General features: G+C 39.9%; 2 pseudogenes; one reads left to right on the top strand and one right to left on the bottom strand.

Moving 5' to 3' along the window:
• Positions 1-788: 788 nt before the first annotated feature.
• On the bottom strand, positions 789-2,093 carry LOC139003664 (hyaluronan mediated motility receptor pseudogene; annotated as a pseudogene).
• Positions 2,094-6,665: 4,572 nt separating this feature from the next.
• On the top strand, positions 6,666-7,666 carry LOC139003602 (3-hydroxyisobutyrate dehydrogenase, mitochondrial-like; annotated as a pseudogene).
• Positions 7,667-8,413: the final 747 nt, after the last annotated feature.

Genomic DNA, 8,413 nt, shown 5'->3' with positions numbered 1-8,413 from the left:
GGGCCAGTCATTCTGGCACTGGGTTTTGAGGTAACGTGGCCGTCCTAATTGTCAAAATTATTTTCCTTTGGATTTCCTAAAACTCATTATTGTTTACCACTAAATAAATAAATAAATAAATAAATAATGTTTGGTTGTTTTTTAGCCCGGCTGGTGTTGCTCAGTGGTTGACCATCAGCGTATGAACCAGGAGGTCACAGTTTGATTCCCAGTCAGAGCACATGCCCAGGTATCAGGCTTCATCCCCAGTGTGGAGGCAGCTGATCAATGATTCTCATCACTGATGTTTCTATCTCTCTCTCTCCCTCTCCCTTCCTCTCTGAAATCAATAAAAATATATATTAAAAAATGTTTTTAATGGCTGATTTTTTTTGTCATTTAAAAAAAATGTATTTTATTGATTTTACAGAGAGGAAGCTGAGAGGGATAGAGAGTTAGAAACATTGATGAGAAACATTAATCAGCTGCCTCCTGCACACCCCCTACTGGGGATTGAGCCAGCAACCAAGGTACATACTCTTTACCAGAATCGAACCCAGGACCCTTCAGTCCACGGGCCCACGTTCTATCCACTGAGCCAAACTGGTTAGGGCTGGTCATTTTTGAATTAAAACTCTTAAACCACTGGCTTTAAATAAAGAAAGGGCTTGGCTTTTCTTTTGGCTGTCATACTTATTTTTATGTACATCCTATGCATGTACTTTCTCCTTCTTTTGCAAAATAATTCCAACCTCGCCCACGTGTATGATTGGTATGAGAATCCCAAGAATGTACTGGAAAAATACTTTTTAAAATCTGAAGTCATATGTATAAAGTCCTATTAATACAAACCCCTTCAGCTTTTCTTCTAGAAGTTTCAGTTCTTCAGCTCTAGCTTTTTGTCTCTTCTTCCAGCTGTTTGACCAACTTTTCAGATTTTTCCCCCTTTTGCTATAATTTTTCTAGCTCATTCAGAGCTTGCTTTTTAATTCTTCCTCAAATAAATTCTTCTCTTTCATCCTGGCCTCTTGAAAAGAACAGAGCTTCTGCTGAAGACTAGTAGATAATTCTTTCTCTTGTTGCAAAAGTGAATCCATTTACAACTCTTTTTGTTGTAGCTTTTCATGTTCTTGTTTTCCAAGATTAAACTTCTCTTTTAAGTTTTGCATTTCAGAATTCAGATGTTCATCCAGTTCTCTGGCCCTGGTGATGATGTCTTCTTTTACTTTTTCAAGCAGCTGACATTCAGCATTCAGGTCTTTTACTCGTTCAGACACGTAACAATATTTTCTTCAAGAGCCTGCTTAAGGCTTAAAACTTCATAATTCTTCTCTTTCAAATTTTCTTCTAACTAGGCAATGTCTAGCTTGCATTTTTCCTCTTGATCTGAGGCACAACTTATTTCTTCAATGTATTCTGAGTTTTTCCGTTTCAGATTTTTCATCAATCTTTTCTTTCTGTATTGAAACAAGTTGCCCTTTGAGCTGTGCTACTTTCCCTTGAGACTCTTCCAGATTCTTCTGGTGACCTGCAGTTTCACCTCCATGCCTTGTTATTTAGCCATCATCCGCCTCATCTTAGTTTCTCTTTTGTTTCTAAGCTTCATCAGCTCAAGGCTTAGAATTCTCAGGTTCTTCTGGTTACTGTCTTCAGAAAACCAGGACTGGAGTAGCTCGTTAGTCCTGGTTAATTCAGTAAGCTGCTTTTCCAGCACAGCGTTGCTTGCAGAGAGAGACGTTATTCCCCTGACCGTAGAGCTGAGCTCTGCTTCCATCTTCTCCAGCTCAGCTTCCAGATCCTGCAGACGCTTGTCCTGAGTACCGTGTTCCTGCCCGAGGACACGAATTTCTTTTTCCAACATCATCAGGTCTTTATCATTCTTTTGAGATTCCGTCTTTAATCCCAAAGTCTTAACTCTTCTTGCTGAAGCAGGCAAGGTAGTATTGTCAACAGTAAGATTTGGTTGAGATTCTTTTTGTTTTTTATCTTTGTGATTTCTGAAAGGATACTGATCCTTTCAATACTTCTGAAGTTTTCACATCATAAACACCTGGAGATGGTGCCCAACCAGAAGGGTCATTGAATCGTTTCAGGGGCGCCTTAGGAAAGCACATGATGACCACTAGCTCCACAAACCGAAGGGAACTAGTGTTCCTTGACTAATGGTTGATTTTTAATGTTTCTTCCCCTCTTATTACAAATATTTTGCATTTTTAAAACAATGTACACAATTATAAGGAGGAAAATAAGATCAGCCATAATGTCCTCATCTAGAGATAACCACTGTGAACATTTTGGTGCATTTTCTTCTATAAAATGTAAGTTTCTGTTCATATTTCTAATTATTTTCCTGGGATAGGTTTCTACAAGATAAATTAGTTGGGGAGGGAACAGGCTTAAATGTTTTCAGACTCTTGAGATGTTTTGCCACATTTCCTGAGTATATTTCATTGGAAATGTCATAATATTCTATTTGACTGTGGAGTTAATTATTTTCTTACTGTTGGACAGATGATTGTAGCTGCCTCATAGGGTTGCTGAGGGAATTAAATGGCAGAGCATATTTGGGAACCCAGCCCTGGGCCTGACTCAGAGGGGAACTCCATTACTTTGTATGCCTACCTTCTCCTTCAAACACTTCAAGTGATGGCATTCTTGTCCCCCATAAAGCTCAACCCTAAACTGCCTCCCCTCCCCATCTTGGGGTCACTCCAGTTTACCCCCTAAGGCCTATACCTTTCAAAAGTGTCAACCCTCCTGAACCTGGACTATACAAGACTCTTGTTTTCCCTAATGTGATATGCTAAGATGACAACCCTCCATCAAAGTCACTGGGTGTCAGCAGATCCAAAGGTAGTAGGAATTCTGAGATGTTCTTTCCTCCTGAGGCACTTTAGGGCTGAATTTTCTGGGGGACAGGAATGCTGTCTTTAGGAAGGTCTGGTTGTGGAAGAGGAACACAGCTAAAGTCTGAACAGGTAGAATGTGGACTCCAGCCCAGAATGAGTGTGTACAATTGACCTTAACCACTCAAGGTGTAGCTCACAATCTCCTTCTCCGGAGACCTTTTCTGAACTCATTGGGTCCTCACAGCTCTCCCATTCATCTTGGGATTTATTCAGTCACTTACTGTGTAATTTAATTTATTCATCAAATACTCTGGGAGAATCTGCTCTGTGCCCAGCACTGTGCTAGGCAGTGGGTTAATGACATTGATCAGCAAAGGCATATGTCCTACCTTCTAGGCCCTAGAATCTAGGGGCCCAGCATAACAGGAAAGAGGAACATTGAGTCAGCACTGTGCTGGCAAGTGTGATGAGGTACTGAACTTTCTCCCCTGAGCTGGGCTGATTTTCTACTCCCGGAAGGCTGGGAGTGTGTGCTTTAAAAAAAAAAATCTTTATTCTTGGAAGTATTATATATGTCCCCTTTTTTCTCCCATAGATCCTGTGTGGGAATGTGTCTTGCATACTTTTTGGGTCCCCTGGATCCATGATCTGTATTCACAGTAGTTGCTCAACAAATACCATTTGAACAATTAACAATGGGAAACAATGAAAACATTTTATTGCTTCTTAACTAACTCTTTCTATACCTTTAGAGGCACCATGATAGAAAGAGCAAGCTTTCTCTGTAAAATGAGGGCAAGCAAATATATCTCCTCCAAAGAGTTCTTGTGAAGATTAAATGAGGCAATTTGCATAAATGTCGTATAAGATCTAACACATATAAACTCTGACATGTTAGTTCCCTCCCCCAAGCTAATGGAACCTCAGATGAGAGGCAGAGGAACTGTTTCCCTAATACAGGCCTTCCATTCATTTGGGACAATAAGTGCAGAAGAAAACAGTGAAGTTTTCTTCTGGGAAGGGACTTATTTGTCCCTTTATTTTCTTGGTGAAAAAATTGAGGCCCAGAGAACACAGGTAACTTCCTTAAACTCAAACAGTGATTTTATTCTATTTATTATTTATTTATTTATTTGTTTGAACTCAATAATTAAAATAATCTATTTTAATGGAAAAAGGATTTTTTAATTTTTTTATTTATTGATTATTTTTTTAGAGAGAGAGGAAAGGAGAGGAGAGAAACATTGATTTGTTGTTCCACTTGTTTATACAATCATTGGTTGATTCTTGTATGTGCCCTGATAGGGGATCAAAATGCAACCTTGGTGTATCAGGATGATGCTGTAATCAACTGAGGTGCCTGGCCAGGGCTTAAATGGGAAAAGGATTTGAAGAGACATTTTTCTAAAGAAGATTTATAAATGGCCAATAAGTACATGAGAAAACACAGAACATCATTTTGTGGAAATGCAAATCGATAACACAATGAGATACCATTTCACAGCCCCTAGGGTAGCTGTAGTGCAACTAAAATGTTGACAAGAATGTGGAGAAACTGGAACATTCCAACATTGTTGGTAGGAATGCAAGATAGTATAGCCACTTTGGAAAAGTTTTTCAATTCCCCAAAAAGGTTAAACAGAGTTACCATATGACCCAACAATTCCTCTGCTAGATCTATACCCAAAAGAAATGAAAACTCATGCCCACACAAATATTTTGTACATGAATGTTCATAGCAGCATTGTTCATAACAGCTAAAAAGTTAGAAACAACCCAAATTTCCATCAATTGATGAATGGATAAACAAAATAGGGTATATCCATACAATGGAATATTATTCAGTGGTAAAAAGAAATCAAGTATTGATACATGCCACAACACAAATGAACCTCGAAAACATTATGCTAAATGAAAAAATATATAGAGATAAAAAGGAAATTAGTGGCTGCCTAGGGGAAGGGGACAGGAGTGATTGCTAATGAATTTGGGTTTTCTTTTTGGAGTGATAAAAATGCTCTAGAATTGATTGTTGTGAAGGTTGCACAACTCTGTGCATATATTAAAGGCCATAGAAGCCCTGGCCAGTGTTCTCAATGGTTAGGGTATTGGCCCAGGCACTGAAAGGTCTTGGGTTTGATTCCTGGTCAAGGGCATGTACCCGGGTTGCAGGTTTGATCCCTTCCCCAGTTGGGGAGTGTACGGGAGGCAACCAATCAATGTGTCTCTCTCACATTAATGTTTCTCTCTCTCTCTCTCTCTCCCCACTCCCTCCCTTCTACTCTCTCTAAAATCAATGGAAAAAATATCTTCAGGTGAGGATTAACAAAACAAAAAAATAAAGTAAAAAAATAAAAGCCACTGGAATGTATACTTTAAAGGGTCAATTGTATGGTACGTGAGTTATATTTTGATATAGTTGTTTAAAAAGAGAAATCAACATAAATTCTAATTTCACTGGGTTAATAACTAGGAGTAGGAATGCTGGGTTGTATGGTAAGTCCTGTTTACCCTTATAAAGAACTGCCAAATGTTTTTCCAAAGTCGCTATACCACCTGCATTGCCATCAGCAATGGAAGAAAGGACCAATTGCTCCACATTCTCATTAGCATTTGGTATTGTCATTTTTCCTTTTTAATCAATTTATTCATTAATTTTCTCACTAGGCATACAGGTCACACAATGATTTTAGTAGTAGGGCTAGGAACAGAACCCAGATTCCCATTCCCATCCAGTGCATTTTGGACAGCTGCTCCTAGAATCTTACTGCCAGCCTCTCACTCTGAGAATAAATAGTACTTCAGTCTTACAGGTCTTCAGAGAGGTTAAGGATTCCTGTGAAGTCAGTTGGAGAGATTCCCAGGTCCTTTATGGCTTCCTGGAATCTGGGTGGGGAGCCTACAATTTGTTTATTAGAGTCCAATCTAGGCAAGGCCAAGATGCAGTCACTGTCAGATGATCTCTGTCTGATGATCTGGGGGCCTGGTGTTTCTCTAGGCAGGTCTCCTCCTTCTTCTTAGGAGATGAGAACGGGGGTTGTGGTTAGAAGATTGCGTTCAATAGCCAATGGTCAATGATTTAATCAATTGTGACTATATAATGAAACCTCCATAGAAACCCAGGAGGACAACTCCTTGGCCCTTTTTAAAAAAAAAAAAAAAAAATATATATATATATATATATATATATATATATATATAAAATTAATTTCTTAGAGAGGAAGGGAGAAGGATAGAGAGTTAGAAACATCAATCAGCTGCTTCCTGCATACTCCCTACTAGGGTTGTGCCCACAACCAAGGTACATCCCCTTGACCAGAATCGAACCTGGGACCCTTCAATCCGCAGGCCGACGCTCTATCCACTGAGCCAAACCAGTCAGGGCTCCTCGGCCCTTTTTATTGGAGAGCTTCCACATTGGTCAATCAGAATGCTTCCATGTGTCACCTTGCCAAGTTCCACAAAGATAGTAAGTAGCTCATTTGTTTGGGATCTTGATCTATGTATCTCTTCATCTGGCCATTGATTCATATCCTTTAATATCCTTTGTAGTAAAGCAGTACAGTAAATGCTCGATTTTGCAAACTTCGATTTAACAGACTTTCGGATGTCATATGTGAAAATTAACACCCTGCTAATTTTAAAATGCTTTTAACCAAGAGTTACTTATAATTAAATTAGCAGGTTATTTTTGTTATTAATTTACTGTTATTTTTTACAAATTTTAGCGAATAGGCCATATGTTGGAAAAAACACTAGTAATTTTGCTGACATAAATAAATATTACATATCTACAATTATTGTGTGCATATTTAAGTCCAAGTCACCATTCGAAGCATGTTGGGTGAATTATTAGCACATGATCACACCACACTGTGAGAGCTAATTGGTTCTGTTGTCTGCGGCGTGACTTTCTGCGGCAGTTTTAACGGGTGTCAGTCATGTGCACTTGTTTCCTTGCGGTGATGTGAATGCACGTATTTCTAGACATATTCAATATAAATTTACAATTACTGGTCGTTGTCTCCTCATTGGGGAGGCAGCGTCCCACCGAGACCCAGCTATTATTCTCTTGTCTGTCTTTCCTTAATCCTTTCACCCCCTCCACTCTGATCACCCTTGGTCGTGCTGGCGCGGCACAAATGGTGCCTGACCAGGGACTGAGTTTGGCCGTAACAAATGGCGTCCGAACAGGCCTGAGTTCGGGGGAATTTTAAAAAGGTGGTCAGGTGAAAGGAGGCTCCAAGGCACGCACATAAGGTGTGGGAGCTGCTCGGTCTGGGAACCTCACGTTCATGGTGGGAGGAGTCGAAGAGGACTTTGCTGCTGCCGAGGAGTTGCTGGGCTGCATGGGCTCCAATGTGGCATACTGTGGAGCTGTTGGGACCGGACAGGCTGCAGAGATCTGCAACAACATGCTGTTAGCTATTAGTATGATTGGAACCGCTGAAGCTATGAATCTTGGGATCAGGTTAGGGCTTGACCCAAAACTATTGGCTAAAATCCTAAATATGAGCTCAGGACGGTGTTGGTCAAGTAACACTTACAATCCTGTACCTAGGGTGATGGATGGAGTTCCCTCGGCTAGTAACTATTAGGGTGTGTTTGGAACAACACTCATGGCTAAGGATCTGGGATTAGCACAGGACTCCACCACCAACACAAAGAGCCCAATCCTCCGGGGCAGCCAGGCCCATCAGATCTACAGGATGATGTGTGCAAAGGGCTCCTCGAAAAAGGATTTCTCGTCCGTGTTCCAGTTCCTGCGAGAGGAGGAGACCTTCTGAGTTGGCACTTAGGCCCTGGACACTCCTGGAAATCAAACTCTGTCTCGGAGCCTCCCCGCTGTTCACTCTACAAGTAAAAGTGTTTAATCAAAGGTCACCCGTCTGCTTTGGATTGTCTAGGTCACAGTTAAATGGATTTTTCACCCATTTTTTACTGCTTATTTTTATCTATTTAGCAAACATACATTATCTGAATTTTTTTTTTCCTGCAAGCCCCCGATGGTCTCTGTTAACTAGCTGATTGACCTTTTTCAAAAGTGTGATCCTTGAGCATCTTCAGCTAAATCATTGATTACTTCAATCAGGATATTACTTATACCACTTTACAAACAAAACCAAATATTTTCCAACAGGACAAAATTGATCTTAAAGGAAAAAAAGAACTCGGTGTGAGGAAGGGATTAGAGAAAGGGGGAATACAGTGAGTTACTACCTGTGTCCCTCAGCAAGCTTGTCCTCTTTACCAGGTGTGGTCTTCTTGCATTACTGAGGTTACGGAGTTACTTTCTGGGGAATAGATAAAGCAGGAGAACTCCTTGCTGTATGTTTTATAATTTGGACTCTGTTACAGTATCTTAGTGTGTCCCCCTTGTAACAATTCCCCATACTCAGCAAACTTGTTTTTATATGTTTCCTCCCTTGTACATTCTTACTACATATTTTTGACTTCAAAAGAATGACATCTTTAGGCCTGTTTCAGAGCCAATGATGATATTTGCTTTAGATAATTATTATAGTATTCTACATAGAACCATGTTATTTTGAAATTGAATAAATTTCTATGCTGATAAAAAAATA

This window comes from Myotis yumanensis, unplaced genomic scaffold (genome assembly GCF_028538775.1).
Source record: "Myotis yumanensis isolate MYYU_CA2020_CCGP unplaced genomic scaffold, mMyoYum1.0.hap1 SCAF_1, whole genome shotgun sequence".
Lineage (NCBI taxonomy): Eukaryota > Metazoa > Chordata > Mammalia > Chiroptera > Vespertilionidae > Myotis > Myotis yumanensis.
This window is presented reverse-complemented; position numbering and strand designations above follow the sequence as displayed.